The sequence below is a fragment of the Aedes aegypti genome, chromosome 3 (genome assembly GCF_002204515.2).
Source record: "Aedes aegypti strain LVP_AGWG chromosome 3, AaegL5.0 Primary Assembly, whole genome shotgun sequence".
In the NCBI taxonomy this organism is placed as follows: domain Eukaryota; kingdom Metazoa; phylum Arthropoda; class Insecta; order Diptera; family Culicidae; genus Aedes; species Aedes aegypti.
In genome coordinates, this window is record NC_035109.1 from 290,401,119 (window position 1) to 290,418,275 (window position 17,157).

At 38.7% G+C, this 17,157-nt stretch overlaps 1 protein-coding gene across 11 annotated transcripts in view; it reads right to left on the bottom strand.

The window, feature by feature from the left end:
• Positions 1-17,157, bottom strand: part of LOC5566763 (protein argonaute-2) — a 178,714-nt gene that overhangs the window by 113,232 nt on the left and 48,325 nt on the right. For 8 of the 11 annotated variants that reach the window (XM_021849138.1, XM_021849135.1, XM_021849134.1 and 5 more), the window contains exon 1: positions 15,734-16,537. The gene's annotated coding sequence lies outside the window, so the exon portion shown is untranslated. Of the gene's footprint in view, positions 1-15,733; positions 16,538-17,157 lie in introns of those variants that run through there. The other 3 variants (XM_021849128.1, XM_021849129.1, XM_021849127.1) reach the window with 2 other exon arrangements.

The following is a 17,157-nucleotide window of genomic DNA, read 5'->3' on the forward strand; positions in this document are numbered from 1 at the left end:
GAAAGAATCCGTGTACGCACAGTACGAAGGTACGGGCAGATCATTTGCTATAGCTACATTCATTAAACCAACTAAATTAAACATGGCGTAATAAGTGATTGTTCCTATCTAAATTTGCACCTCCGTCTTTATCAACATGTTTCTGTGCGATTGAATCGACAGATTGCCCCCGCAAAATGATTCATTCCACAGCGCACTTTTCTGAGCTGCATATGCGCCTATATATACCAACATCTATTTATGTATGAGTTGCTACAAGTGACGATATTCTAACGACGTCATTTCTGAACTGTTTGTTTTGTTCATCTAACCCGCGGCTTACACACAGCCAAAGGTCTAATTTCATGGGAAAATGTAAATTAAAACGCGAGTAAGCACTCCTCCAACAATGCCCTGTAGTCAACTTGTTAGATTAGCCCCAGCACATCAAACGTGCCCTTCCTCCAATTGCATCACGTTTGTTAGTTGTTGGCCGGCATTTTACCCGGCACCCACCACCCATCGCCGGTATCCTTCTTCCGGTGCCCACCACGATCTCGTGTTTGAATGTTGTTATGCTGATGGTGGTGGGCAAAAGCAAAACGAGAGCGACACAAACAAAATTGACATTGAAAATTCCAAGTTCTACTCTCCGGTGCGCTAGGTCGACTCTCCTCAAGTTCAGTCAGTCAGTGGCAGCATAGCTACCCCAAAGTAGTTCTCGCAGAGCATGAGAGATGCTGACCGCACTCTCGGCTCTATTCCTAACAAAAACATAGCGAAGAGCTCATGAGAAACCGAGGTAATGGAAACTAACACTATGTGCCAAATGTTGCATTCTCCGGGTCGGGGTGTGTAATTGTAACGCAATTAGTACGAGAAAATACTGTGAAAATCTACATGTGAACAAGAATGAGGCTTGGATAGGATGATGTGAAACCTTCAATAACTCTTTCTAATTTCATAGCACGTTGTTTTTTTTTTTCTCAAAAAGTCTTATCGGAGGCCTCAAAACCTTAATGAGTCGAAAAACAATGTGCAAGCAGAGCATTTTAGGAGTATGGTCAAAGGGGCAAAAAAGCGTAGAAAACGTCTACGTCAGTTCTGCGAATGGTGGAAAGCAACGTAACATCTAACCTATTTAGGAAATTGAGGGTGCCATTCGTAACCTCAAGAACAATAAAGCATCCGGTCAGGATGTATGAAAACTGAACTCATCAAGATGGGCCCACACAATCACAATCGAGTCACAATCTGGGAAAAGAGCAGTTAACAGAGAAGAATAAGGGAATCAAATCCATATAAAAATTACCGTACGTCTAGTAAATGAGTTTACAGGAAGTATGAATTTCGATAGTCCAGTTCGCTGCGTGTAGGATGTAAACGCCTAAATGTAGGCACTTTTCAAAGGAATTTCAAAATATCTAAAAAAATCAAGTACGAACTTTGATGATAAAATCTGGTTTGGAGATATATTTTAAGCATCCTCACAAACTTTCAGATTAACACAATGTTCAAATCCTTATTTAGAACTAGAAGTTTATGGATGTCCGTCAATACTACACCACACAATATACTGCAATTTTTTTTTTATGGAAACCCGACCAGTAGATTACATCAAAATTGTAGCACAATTATATCAAGATTTGTTACAAATAACAAACTTTGTTTCATTTTTGTTAGAATCACATTGAGTTGATGGAGGAAATTATTATATTATTAAAACAAAATCAGTTCTAATAAGGGTTTATTCACAAATTTCATAACGCCAAAAATGGCCATAATAAACACCCACCCACTCCCTTGTAACACTTTTTGTATGAATATTCTTCAAATTTTGGATGAGCTGTAACATCCGAAGGACACCCACCCACCCTTTCAACGTTATGAAATATGTGAATGAGACCTAACAAAGTCTGTTTAAAATTTGTTGTTGTTTAGTAAGAAATAAAATCGTGTGACACTGCGATCAATTTCACCCCAATATACGGTAGGCGCTACCGTCACAGGGCATCAACTCGCACAATGCGCGCAAAGAGCAGAATTTAACCACTGCACAAAGAGGAGACAGACGCGCGCAAAGTGTAACAACACGAACACAATGAGGGCACGCAGTAGGAAAGAGAGTGTAAGCGATTACGCAAAGAGTAATGCTGACGGAGTGTGTTGGCAAAACATGCTCAAAGTGTACACAATTTGGCTCTTTTTACCTTATAACATGGGCATTTTTAAAACGAGACCAACGAATAGATGTCGGATATCGATGTCCGTAGTTGTTTTGGAATTCAAGATGACGACTTCCGGTTTGTGAAAAGCGTTTCGAACCCATGCAATATGGGTATTTTTGGAACGGGGCCGATGAATACATAACGGATATCGATGTCCGGTGTCGTTTTGGAATCCAAGATGGCGACTTCCGGTTTGTGAAAATCACTTTGAACCCATGCAATATGGGTATTTTTGGAACGGGACCGACGAGTAGATGACGGAAATCTATGTCTGGCACCAATTTGGAATCCAAGATGGCGACTTCCGGTTTGCAAAAAATCCCTTCAAACCCATGCAATATGGGTATTTTTGGAACGGGGCCGACGAGTAGATGACGGAAATCGATGTCTGACGCCATTTTGGAATCCAAGATGACGGAAATCGATGTCCGACGTCATTTTGGAATCCAAGATGGCGACTTCCGGTTTGTGAAAATCACTTTGATCCCATGCAATATGGGTATTTTTGGAACGGGGCCGATCAGTAGATGCCGGAAATCGATGTCCGGTGTCGTTTTGGAATCCAAGATGGCGACTTCCGGTTTGTGAAAATCACTTTGATCCCATGCAATATGGGTATTTTTGGAACGGGGCCGACGAGTAGATGACGGAAATCGATGTCTGGCACCAATTTGGAATCCAAGATGGCGACTTCAGGTTTGTGAAAAGCGTTTCAAACCCATGCAATATGGGTATTTTTGGAACGGGGCCGACGAGTAGATGCCGGAAATCGATGTCCGGTGTCGTTTTGGAATCCAAGATGGCGACTTCCGGCTTGTGAAAATCACTTTGAACCCATTCAATATGGGTATTTTTGGAACGGGGCCGACGAGTAGATGACGGAAATCGATGTCTGACGCCATTTTGGAATCCAAGATGGCGACTTCCGGTATGCAAAAATCCCTTCAAACCCATGCAATATGGGTATTTTTGGAACGGGGCCGGCGAGTAGATGCCGGAAATTGATGTCCGTTGTCGTTTTGGAATCCAAGATGGCGACTTCCGGTTTGTGAAAATCACTTCAAACCCATGCAATATGGGTATTTTTGGAACGGGGCCGACGAGTAGATGACGGAAATCGATGTCTGACGTCATTTTGGAATCCAAGATGGCGACTTCCGGTTTGCAAAAATCCCTTCAAACCCATGCAATATGGGTATTTTTGGAACGGGGCCGACGAGTAGATGCCGGAAATCGATGTCCGGTGTCGTTTTGGAATCCAAGATGGCGACTTCCGGTTTGTCGGTCGGTCCCGTTCCAAAAATACCCATATTGCATGGGTTTGAAGGGATTTTTGCAAACCGGAAGTCGCCATCTTGGATTCCAAAATGACGTCCGACATCGATTTCCGTCATCTACTCGTCGGCCCCGTTCCAAAAATACCCATATTGCATGGGTTTGAAGTGATTTTCACAAACCGGAAGTCGCCATCTTGGATTCCAAAACGACAACGGACATCAATTTCCGGCATCTACTCGTCGGCCCCGTTCCAAAAATACCCATATTGCATGGGTTTACAGTGATTTTCACAAACCGGAAGTCGCCATCTTGGATTCCAAAACGACAACGGACATCAATTTCCGGCATCTACTCGTCGGTCCCGTTCCAAAAATACCCATATTGCATGGGTTTGAAGGGATTTTTGCAAACCAGAAGTCGCCATCTTGGATTCCAAAACGACATCGGACATCGATTTCCGGCATCTACTCGTCGGCCCCGTTCCAAAAATACCCATATTGCATGGGTTTGAAGGGATTTTTGCAAACCGGAAGTCGCCATCTTGGATTCCAAAATGACGTCCGACATCGATTTCCGTCATCTACTCGTCGGCCCCGTTCCAAAAATACCCATATTGCATGGGTTTGAAGTGATTTTCACAAACCGGAAGTCGCCATCTTGGATTCCAAAACGACAACGGACATCAATTTCCGGCATCTACTCGTCGGCCCCGTTCCAAAAATACCCATATTGCATGGGTTTACAGTGATTTTCACAAACCGGAAGTCGCCATCTTGGATTCCAAAACGACAACGGACATCAATTTCCGGCATCTACTCGTCGGTCCCGTTCCAAAAATACCCATATTGCATGGGTTTGAAGGGATTTTTGCAAACCAGAAGTCGCCATCTTGGATTCCAAAACGACATCGGACATCGATTTCCGGCATCTACTCGTCGGCCCCGTTCCAAAAATACCCATATTGCATGGGTTTGAAGGGATTTTTGCAAACCGGAAGTCGCCATCTTGGATTCCAAAATGACGTCAGACATCGATTTCCGTCATCTACTCGTCGGCCCCGTTCCAAAAATACCCATATTGCATGGGTTTGAAGGGATTTTTGCAAACCGGAAGTCGCCATCTTGGATTCCAAAATGGCGTCAGACATCGATTTCCGTCATCTTCTCGTCGGTCCCGTTCCAAAAATACCCATATTGCATGGGTTTGAAGTGATTTTCACAAACCGGAAGTCGCCATCTTTGATTCCAAAACGACACCGGACATCGATTTCCGGCATCTACTCGTCGGCCCCGTTCCAAAAATACCCATATTGCATGGGTTTGAAGGGATTTTTGCAAACCGGAAGTCGCCATCTTGGATTCCAAAATGACGTCAGACATCGATTTCCGTCATCTACTCGTCGGCCCCGTTCCAAAAATACCCATATTGCATGGGTTTACAGTGATTTTCACAAACCGGAAGTCGCCATCTTGGATTCCAAAACGACAACGGACATCAATTTCCAGCATCTACTCGTCGGTCCCGTTCCAAAAATACCCATATTGCATGGGTTTGAAGGGATTTTTGCAAACCAGAAGTCGCCATCTTGGATTCCAAATTGGTGCCAGACATCGATTTCCGTCATCTACTCGTCGGTCCCGTTCCAAAAATACCCATATTGCAGGGGTTTGAAGGGATTTCTGTAAACCGGAAGTCGCCATCTTGGATTCCAAAATGACATCAGACATCGATTTCCTTTACCTACTCGTCGGTCCCGTTCCAACAATACTCCCATATATTCCAATAGAAGCTCCTATAGAAGCATTCGGTAGGTACTCAATGAGCCACACAAAGAGTGTGTGTTCACCATTTTCCATCAACACTTTGTGTCGAAGGATGCATTGCAGCGAGAGCAGAAACACAAAGAGGCGTCAAAGAGGGAAGAACCAGTGAGAAAGTGTAGCTGTCGCACTGCACTCAAATTCATGATCAACACAAAGTGCGCGCTCTTTGTGTTTTTCTGTTTTCACTGAGGAGATGCCAGCCCTGGCTACCGATTACACACCTACAATGTCACATCGGTCCCAAAGCCATATCTAGGAAGACAAAAATGTTCAAGTCTAAACCAATTTTAGATATATGGTGTTTTCGGCAAAGTTTTTAGACATTTTTTCCAGTGATGTGAACTTAGGATGGCCCGCATGGTTTACGAGATCAGAATACATACTTTTTTGTTGAGACATTTAGGCCTATACAATGTTCTACAAAGTTTTAGAACAATAGATTTGGAGCAACTTTGCCGAAGAACGTAATTTTCTACCTATCATGGTTCGCGAGTTATGATTTTATTTTAATCTAATAAGTGGGTGGTCTTGAAAAATTAGTTTTTTCTTGATAATTTTTCATACAATTACCGCAAAAACTTTGTTCCGAAAACAGTTAGAACTTTTGATTGCGCAACATTTTGCCTTGTCTTGTTAATCTCGTTGATCTCTTCAAACAAAAAAATATCCTCACGGTTTTTTCGCTATAAACAGACAAAAAGTTTATCTTTCTAATGGCGATAAAATATCGAGAATCCGTTTGCGTCTTTCAGAGATATCGGCATTTGAGAACAATTTTTTTTTTTCGAAGAAAATCTCTTGTAACTCTGCAATTGTGAGAGATAGAACATTAGTTTCTTCGGCAAAAAGTTATTGTCCAGGATTATTTTAAAATTACATTCATTTACACGTGTCATTCCAATCAAACGCTTTACTTTACGTAACAAGTAACAGAATGATGATTTTTACAGCACGAGTTGTACATTTATCCAACGAGGCTCGCCGATTTGGATAATTAGAACGAGTGCTTTAAAAATCGAATTCAGATACGAGTTGCGTACAACATTATTGCAATTTCGTAGAAGACTACTTGAGGGTTTCAAAAACCATATCAGAATGCATTCATCATAATTCTGCAATTTTTGAAATTGTTATGTAACGATTCATTACGCAACTCAAAACAGTTGCGTAATGAAATGGCGTTGTGTAATAGTCATCAAGCAACTGATTTCAGTTGCGTAATTACTATTACCACACTGCATAACTCAGTGCAAGAAAGTGGCGTGATGAATAACAGCTTATTACGTCGAGAAATTGCAAAAAATAACGTACAGTGCTGTCAACAATAAAGCTCATGTTTTAAAATATGTTGCTTTTGTTTGTTCGAATTGTGAATAATATTTGTGATAATAATAACCATTGACATGGGTTGGCCGAATTTCCCCGTTGCAATGTTTGTTATACCTACATTATAAATATATCTCCCTTTCTTCTGTTATCTTGTCCCGTATTCTGCTTCCTACCATACGTGATTTAACAGTGAACAAGTGAAAAATAAAAAAAATGAAAACAATAAATTGTTTATCGTAACCAGCCGACAGCTGTTTTGCGTTTTCTTTTATTTTATTGACTTTTTTAATACAATTAACATTAAATGTCGTTATTTCAATATAAAATTATTACCTACGTCATCAGTGTCAAATGTCGTTATTGGGAGGTGATATTGCATCAAAAATTGAGACGTGGATGATGTGCACCTAATACGACGTAATATTACACTTAATTTTTATACTGTATACTGCTTGACACTTTTGCAAGTTTTCATAGCTCAGAAATCAACATGATAGATAGGAGATTCGGCAAAGTTTTTTGTAACTACGAGGACCATCTACTGACATAAATGGATAGTTCTTAAATCGTTCGCATAGGGTGTGCCACAATCTAACTTTTTACTGTTACGTTCTAGAGAGACTTGGCATGTACGGCAAAGTTGATCATTTTCATAAAATAAACAACTCTCTTGAAGGCGTCAATATTCCATAGCCTACTGTTTTCGAGTTATTGACGAAATAAGACCAAATTAGTGAAAAAATGATTTTTTTATCCAGTTTGACATTTTTTCTCAAAAACCATGTCATACAATATACCGTAAATTATGTATTTTGGACAGGCTAAGGATATGGCAGGAAACAGCGATCGATTAACTGCATTAGATACTAATATTGTATTACGTTATGTTATTTATATGCTTAATGTCTCATTGTAATTTGAGTTTCTGAAGAGAAAAAGTTTAAAAACTGTAGCATTAGCTTCCAAAATAGCGTTTTTAAGCGGCCTGTCTGTTATACATTTCGGACACCAAACATACATTTTGGACATCCTCATGTAAATATAATTTGGACAGGGGCGTAACTCAATATCCACACAATTGTTTCTTAACAATGCGACATTCCAGTGTGTTCCATCAGATGGCCAAATTATATCAAATGAACAAAAACCGTAATCTATTTTGGACATCACCTAATTTAAGCCTTATATACTCAGGTTAAGATTTTAGGTAAACTTAACTTCAATTTTAGACATATTTTATCATATTGCCACTTTTAAATTTTTTATGAATGTCAATTCTGAGCGCTATTATTGCATTTAATGTATGTTCATGATATGTATATCCTCTTGCATTCGTAGGTTTCACTGTTGTTCTGTTGATACAATTTACAATTTTAATACTTTTGAAGCCAATGAAAATGATCATCATTAATAAGTAGTATAGTGTATTGATAATGCAATACATGATTTCCCGTACATATATTCCTTACCATCTCATTGGAAATAAGCCTAGAACGACCAGCCTGTCCAAATTATAAGCATGTCCAAGTTATATACGTTACCCTATTTTGCTGATAGAAAATATAACAAACACAAACTCTGGTGGAAAAATTTTAATAATAGGACGCATAAAGATTGATATATAATAAAAAATAGAAAAATGGAGCAATTTTTAAGCCTTAATATCTCCAAAAGCGCAAAAAATCGCAAGCTCAACTTTTCAGGCAACGTAGAACAATACTTGATGAAATGGATGTCAAAATTTCAAAGAGATATATTTGTTTTTGAGATTTTTTCATTTTTCTACGGTTGTCTTTTCATTACGCGAATAATATTTTCGTGTTCTGAAATTTGAGTATTTAGAGATATCGACAGGAATATGCTTTATAATTTGATTTTCCTTCTTAAAAGTAACACATTCACAAAATAAATTACTGAACAACTTTGTCGTACATGTCAAGTCTTTAGCATGTCTGAGCAAAAAGTTAGATTGTTGCGCCACCTATGCGGACGATTTACGAACTATCCATTTATGTCAGTAGATGGTCCTCGTTGTTACAAACAACTTTGCCAAAGACACGAAATGCCGGTCCCTGTCCCATAGTGCACTGGTTCGAGCACAAACATAGATGTCCCACATATTTGTTTTCTTCTCACTGTTGTCCATTGTGATTCGTTTACGTTACGCCGACGGCAAACGTGGTTTTTACTAAGCACGCTGTTAAGCAATTTAACTAACGATTTTTTTTTTGTTATATTCAAAAAGTGTGACAGGAAAACTCCAAGAATTGCTCTAAAAATTCTTACAGTGATTCTTCATTCTGTTTCTGTTCGGGATGAACCACTGCGACCAGTTTTCTTTGCTCTTTTTGTGGTATACCAGTGTCCTTTGTTTAGTGCATGTCGTTCTACTCCATTACTATTGAGAAATAATGAAGTAGTCGTTTTTTATACAAATATCATTCTTTACCATTTTGCATAGAGCCTCTTTAGAAAAAGATACCGCTATTTATACCTTTTGGAGAAAACAGTTTGTCACCATCAAACTCTCAAAAGCGCGCCCCTTAATCAGGTTCGACCACTAAGCTGGTTGCATGATACTGATTTTGACCATGCATCGGTACTCTAGCGTATCAAATTATTGCTTCTACTTATAAGGTTCAAAGTCGTTTTTTGAAACTGTGAACAGGTTTCATCCCATGAAACATTTAGATTCCTTGAAACAAAAAGCTTATTTTAGAAGTTAAGGTGAAGCGGCGTGTAACTCAAAGAATCATTAGAATCATCATTGATGTAACAGTAGTAGTGTCGCCTTTCCATGTATATTTTCAAAACAAACAAACAAAAAATATAACATTTGTGTTAAACTTATTTTTATGAAAACACATGGGAAATTTAGTAGATTGACGAGTATTGGAAATCAAAATCATCTGTTCAATCGTACATATCAAAAAAAAAAAAAACATTACAATTTAATGAAGGGCAACGGAATTTCTCTGTTTTTTATTGGATTTATCGCATATTTTTGTTATGCATCGGTACGGTTTATGTTTGCAAGGGATGACGGTGTTGCCAGGTGATTGGTGACAGATTTTTCTAGCAATTGTAATATGCTTGTTTTCGGAACATTTGCTGCATATTATAAAAACTTATCATTTTGCAAATAGTTTTCCATCACATGATCACTGATTTAATAAAATTTTAATGAATTTTGTGATCAATCCACATTACATGCTATGATTTTACAGATAGCAACTCTGACATCACTGTGCTCAACGATCGCGCTGATTGTGCACACACGGTAGACGCGTCCCGACGCTTCCCGACGCATCGCACTGTGGAGCTTTTCAATTATTTTGGGTGGTCCAAATTGATAAACACTAGGTATGATTTTATGCTTCGTAAAGATGGTTTCTGTAATACAGGTCGGACTCGATTATCCGGAGACTCGATTATCCGGGGACTCGATTATCCGGGATTCGATTATCCGGAATTTTAGACTCGATTATCCGGAATTTGATTTTTGATGTTCTTGTTTTTCAATTTTTATGCATACATCTGAGATAATTTGGTATTGCAATATACAACAAAAATGGTTTTGCAGTTTTGAACGTATTTAAGAACAGGGGGGTTTAAAAAAGTGGTTTTTGTGTATGCTCCTCAAAAAAAAAATTTTTTCTTGTAAAGACCCACACTGTTCTTAGAAATAATTTCTGGCTACGCCACCGCATCATATAAATAAAACAGCAAAAAAAGATAATATTTATGTTCTTTTATCGAAAATTTCAATTTTTTTCTTAGTGATTCGATTATCCGGAGGATTCGATTATCCGGAGTGAAAAAAAAAAACGATACTCCGGATAATCGAGTCCGACCTGTATTAGAGAATCGAAAAACAAACAACGTATGAGTTTCAAGTTTCTATGCTTTGCCCAACCTTTCCGCACTGAAAACTAATACAACAAAAAACAAGTTGGATATTTTAGACTATAAACACAGACATGTCTCAGTGTGCGGTGGCGGCGTCGATTCGCAGCAAGCGAAAACCATCGCCATAATAGTTTTGAGTGATGCGGTTGATAAAACTTTATAAATATTTGTTTCCCGTTTGAAATGTGTTCCTTTTAGAAAAGTAAATGTAAGATTTGTTTAGCGGAAGTGTAGTGAATGCAATATGAAATCAAAAACACAAATGTTTGCTGCAGAATTACAATGGAAAAGGTAAGGACCTTCTATTTACAAGTGTAGTTGTGTGAGGCAAGGAAATGCGACATGAAATCGGAGTTTTTTTTTGAGAATATAAATCTCATGTATATTGTCGCTAAATTGATAATGCTGTGTCTGAAAGTGTTGATTAAATATTGAAATACCACCTGAAGCATTTTTCTTCGCATATATTATCCATTAAATCAGGTGATAAGCAGTTATATTTCATTGATGTTGCAAATACCAATACTATCATAACAATATGTTAATGATTTTGGAAGAAGCCATTTTGTGATGACGCACCAAAAGGCCTTAAGAGGTCTGCTACTCCACTGATTCGGAATCGTTTCCCTCCTAGATATCGAAAGATAAACTCTTGAACTCGGAAAGAAATTGTCTCATGAGTTGAAACCAACCTCAGATGCTGATTGAGCCATTTTTTCACTTCGACCTCCTCATTATCTAGGACAAATAGGTGGGTCTTAGTGCCTTGTTACTCTCTTATGCTCTTCCGACCCTACTTATAAGTATTCACAAGAACAGATACAACAAGAGTACAATATGGTAGATCTTACCCCGTAACGCACCTCGAAAAGGTGATCTACCCGCGTTACGAGAAACAGTGATTCTTACGGAAATTTCCTAAAGAATTACCACACAGAATTTCTCCGTTATTCATCCAATAATTTATTCAGAGATTCATGGACTACCTACAAAACTTCCTATACGTATTCCTTCAGTCATTCCTCTATTCCATTTCCTTCCATTCATAAATTCCTTAAGTTCATTATTTCATGTAAAGCTTTATTCAAGAACCATTCAAAAGATTCCTTCCGTAACCGGAAACCGTAACGTTTCCTAGCGAAGCTATCGTGGTCAGCTGCTTTCAATTGACGTTTTTCTTTCGTACGTTCGTTTGATCGCTCATGTTGTGAATGCTGAAGGCAAAGCCTGTCGTTGAAAACGTGTCGACTACCGTGTTTGCTTACAACACTGGCTATAACTATGGAAACGTACACTCAGGCAAATGGACTATCGAAATACATAGGAACCCCTTATGAAAGTTCGCCACAAGAAATCATTTTCATTTTGCAGCGTTTGGTGGGGCAATGAGAGCGCAAGTCAGTCCAAAGCCGGGGGAAGGGATAGGTAATGGCCGTAATAGTCTATGCGGACCACTTGAACACCATCGGAAAGGATAAGAAGGGTTGGGGTAGGGTATAGGGAATGGCGAAGACTTGACACAGTAATGCAATTAATGCTGCAAAATGTAAATGTGCTGAAAGCAATTTAATTTGAGTTTTGAAGTTTGATTTGACTTAATGAAATTCCAAATAGACCGGCCATTGTACAAGTAAGTAAGAATAAGCTGATCGCTTTCTAGAAATTTTAAAAACAACAAAATAATAACAATATGAGATTGATGCTAAGGGCTGCTGATGGCACGATGCGACGCTTTAGGAGATTTTGATACTGATTGAACATTACTATAAAGAGCGCAATTCAATTGATGATGATAACTTTACAAACTTTATCTGTTTTTGCACTGATTGACGATGCTGATTTATATAAAAATATTTGATATTATTAGTTAATTTGTTTGTGTGATCTATGAGTTAATGAAGGAGAAATTTTACATACCCTTGGTGATTATACTTCCCTGACCAGAAATATTCTATTTTGAGCACTCTTTTCGAAGCTATTCTATCCAGGTATCCATGTACTGCTTTCAATCCTGAAATTATTCTTTTTGTGCATGCTCATGCATTATATTAGTGATGCTCATAATCATGCAACAGATAAGAAGGAGAGAAAGAGAGAATATAGGAAAAGTGATTAGTAATGAGTTAATTATGTAGTTTTGTTAGAATTATAAACAATTAAACAGTAGTAATGAATAGCTTATAAAATGATTTTGCAGCACAGCTGAGCCTCTCGGATCTTAAGACCGATGTATAAAAATAATTTGTTTCGAAATTGTCCGCGTGGTCTTCTAGTGCCCCTATTAGATAAGAATCAGTCATAGACATACATACCGAATGCTCGCCATGACCCTATGACCAACATTTGTATATGTATAGCCTTAGCTGATGTGGCTTTTCTAATAGGTAATTCTTTCACTCATTGATTGTCTTCAAAACCTTGTCATGTATAGAAAATTGATTTTATTTTATTTATTACTACATTGAAGCTAAATTGTACTTATTAAGTATTAGGTATTATTTTGTTTTTTATCACTATTGATATTATCAAGGCCAGAATTCCCAGTGAGTGAAGAATTTTATAGTACTAGAACACCATAGAAGATCGCTAAACATTACCTAATCATGGAACGGCTTTTTGCTCTATTATTTTAGGTAGATGCTATTGATCTCCCTTTGCTCCTATCCGCAACCCGGTGCACGCGCCCTGTTGGTTTTCGAAAACCTCGTAGAAGATTACAAACCGTCAATGGCATTCCCAATTACTACCCCACGTTGCACATTCAAGGGTCTGATTGTGCTCCTAACTCACCCTCAGTTCGTAATCTTCTCGCCAGTTTGAAATTATATTTTCCCGAAGTGAAAGTTATTTTGATGAGTGATAGCCTAGTGCAGCTCAACTGCATAGTACAGTAGTTTAACCAGAATGTTAAGGTCATAAGATAAAATCTAAATTTTGTAATAAAAAGGTTGCCATTGCTTTGAAATTCACCCGACATCTAATCAAAACTACTAACAACAGCGATCCATTATCAAAATTCATCGCTCCCTGGAAAATATAATCCCAAGCCCAGGGATGAAAGTTCGCCACAAGAAATCGGGTTGAAACCGTTTCTGGTTCAAGCGCTTGCTATGAACGAATAGTTTAAGTGTGATATATGAGGAATAGAAAACATAAACAAGCAAAGGGTACAACTACAAAGTACGAGGAAAGAGACGTGCCTGGGTTTGAACCCATGACCTTTTACTTATGAAGAAGAATCGGTAGCCAACAGACCACAAACCCCGTCACTAGGAAATCCTCGAAGAAAGCATCTTGGAATTCATTAACGAATTCAAAGCAATTTTAGGTTGTTTTTTTTTTTAATTTGCTCATAATTTTTTTAAGACACCACACGTCAATGCATCGCCCAGTGCAACGCCCAGTGGCACAGTCGAAACACGTTCCTGACGAAAAGTTTTCCGGACTGAAACGGGAATCGAACACACACTCCTTGGATCGATACGGCTAAATGCCTGGTAAACTAATCGCACGGCCATGAAGCCCACGAAATTCTTCCATCAATTCATCCTACGACTCAATTTCGGGATTCATACAGCAATTTATCCTGGTATCCCTTGATGAGCCAAACATTAATTAATTGAAATGCTGGTAAAGGAACTCCTGTACTTTTTTCTTTTAAACAAAATTTTAAGGAATTTGTCCTTAATTCCTTTGAAAATCAATTCAGTTGAAATGCAACACTTTTATCAGGGATTTAAATAAACTTCAAGATTTATTTTTGAAACTCATCTAGACTGCGTTTTTTTATAGATTCTAACGAAAATTTCTTCTGCGATTCCTTTTTTAATTGCTTAAGCAATGCTTGCAGGAATATTTTAGTGATTATATCGAAGAATTTACCATGGATTTCATTTAAATTGAATTCAATTTGAGACATACAGAGTTTCAAAAAGATTCTCTTTAGATTTTCAAATTTTTCCGAAAATTACAACCTTTATTGTTCCAAGGATTCTTGCAGCAATTCCTCCAGGGAAAACTCTGCAAATACCTTATGTATGTAATCACAGGATGAAGATTTTCAAGAACATCCCCTTGAGTTGCTTCAAGAATTTTCAAATTAATTCCAAAAGACGTCTCCTAAGAAATTTCCTCAAGAGTTTACGGCGGGCATTACTTAAAGGATTTCTTCAGAGATACTAGAAAAAAATGTTTCAGTTTAGTCTTTCGAAGAGTTCATCATTCCTAAAAGTTTTAAAAGGATTCATCGAGAAATTTCTGTAAAGATTCAATTGAAAAATTTTCGGCACGTAGGTCTACTTTATCAGGCCAAAATATCGCCTAGTGCAGTCTAAGTTGACGCCAGCCGGAATAGATGTTTTTAGATTTAAAAATCTTCAAGATAAGAGGTTTATTACATTAAGGATAAAAACAATTGGAGGAAGCTGTTCAGCTTTATGTAGAAAATCCGATATTAACTCTTCAAGAAATTACTGAACCAATTAGTATCCGTAGATAAATTTATGGTTGTTTTCGGCTGAAATCTGCGAAAGAAGGAAATTACTTGAAAAGCCCTAAAATAAACGATGGATGTCTTCCTGGAAAAAAATCCCAAAGAAATTCCTTAGGGAAGTTTTGGTCTGTACCCAAGAAGAATTATCTTAGTGATTACTAGTGCTCAAAGAATTTGCACTTCAAAAAAGAACGCTTAGAAAGAAGACAAATATCACTGCAATAAATGTTAACAGATATTTCATGCAGTAGAGCCGCTTCGAGGGCTCGTTTAAACAGTGATAATATTGCCATTCGGTGGAGATATTCCTCAAATAACTAGACTTTAAAGAATAACTTCAGAGATTCTTTCTGAAAAACTAGCATGCATTCCTTATTGGAATCTCGCAGAACTTACCCCAGAATGCCTCCAGAAATTTCTATGCATTTTTTTCCAGAGATTACCAAGTTTTTTTTTCAGGGATCTGAGGACTGCTCTAAAAGATTTTCAAAATTCTATAAATTAACTTAACTTTCAAAAACATATTTCTTTTCTTGTTTTTTTTTTATCAAATTGCACGGCTTATAATCTACCTTGACTTCCTAATGAATTAAAAGATCACGTACTAGCAAGATATTTATGGAGAAATTGGGTCCTCTTCCCTGATTTTCCCAACCTAAACCTTAATCATTTTTCCACAACACAACAGCACTCACCTGTTTGTATTTCCGACGACGGCTTCGACGGCTCTCACACTTGTTTTCCTGCTGTGTATATCTCCTACACTTTGGTAGGAAGGGGCGCCGAGCTATGCTCACGTATTCACTTTAATCACACTGCTGCTGCTGCTGCTACTCTCTCGTGAAGCTCGCCTAGACGCGCTCCCTCCGGCCGGCAGATTCGCCGAGACAAACAATAATCCTCTCCGGTCGAATTCTGATTCTACGTATTACTTATCAAACACTTGATATTTGTGGCTTCTTCTTACAATTTTTCTCCTTACTTTTTGATTTTTTTTCGCTTATTCACAACTTTTTTTTGCGTCTAATCGCAAACACTTTCAACACTTGCACTGGACCACTTGCAATAAAACGTGATCCCCGGAAATGAGCAATTCCTCCACTTTTTGAATTTTCCTGGGCGCTCGAATTTGCTGCTGTCGATCACTTTTTTCCCAATCGAATAACCCTTCACTATGCACACGCAATATCTTTTGCAAAACGCACTCACACACCTGGTCAGAGATTGGCGATAAAAAGAGAGAGTGGGTGAGGTGGGAAACGACACACGACACAATATTTCGAACGCAATTACGACCGCAAAAATTCACTTGCAAAAATTTTCTCCATCTACGCAATACGGGAAACTCGCGGAACTCGTCGTCGATCCACACCGCAGCCGATCCAATCGCGTACTAAATTCGAAATGTGGGCTCCGATGTCTGCGCTTCGAGTTTCGGACTTTGAGGGACTCGCACTCCTCTCCGTGGCCGTGAATATCGTCCTCCTATCGCTGTGCTCTTGCCATTATTTATGATATGGGTTTTCGCTCAGCTCGGGCCTGATGCACACAGCCAGCGCGATGCACACCGATCGAAGGCTCCCCAAAAAATGTTCCCCCCGCCCAGCACGGTGAGGAACATCGGTGCACCGCGATTGCATAAACTGGACGTATCTGGAGGTATCCCAAAAAAGTAAGAAAGCTTTCATTCGGTCACGTTTGGAGTGACCGTACCTAAAGAGTCCAGGAGCTGAAAGTATAGGCGCGCTTCGACGTAGCAAACCAACGGATTGACCGCCCGCTAGCGACGAAAGGTTACCGGTTAGGGAGTGCGGATAGGTGGGAGGTAATGTTGTTGCTCATATCTGTACCGGGGGCAGCAGAGGCGTAGCCAGCATTGAGTGCAATGAGCTGAGCAATTCGTAAAAGATAATCTGTACGGGCTGATTTAAGGTGAAACAGTTTGGCATCCAAATTTAACAACGTAGCAAAACGACAAAGGCACAAATCTTGCGAAAGAAGCACCAAATAACAGCGCAGAAAGCTTAAAATAAGAAGATCCACTTCGCACGTTCATTATTTCTACAGATTGATGCTTTTGAAATCGTAGGTAGGGGCACAAGCTGATTCACTATGTGAC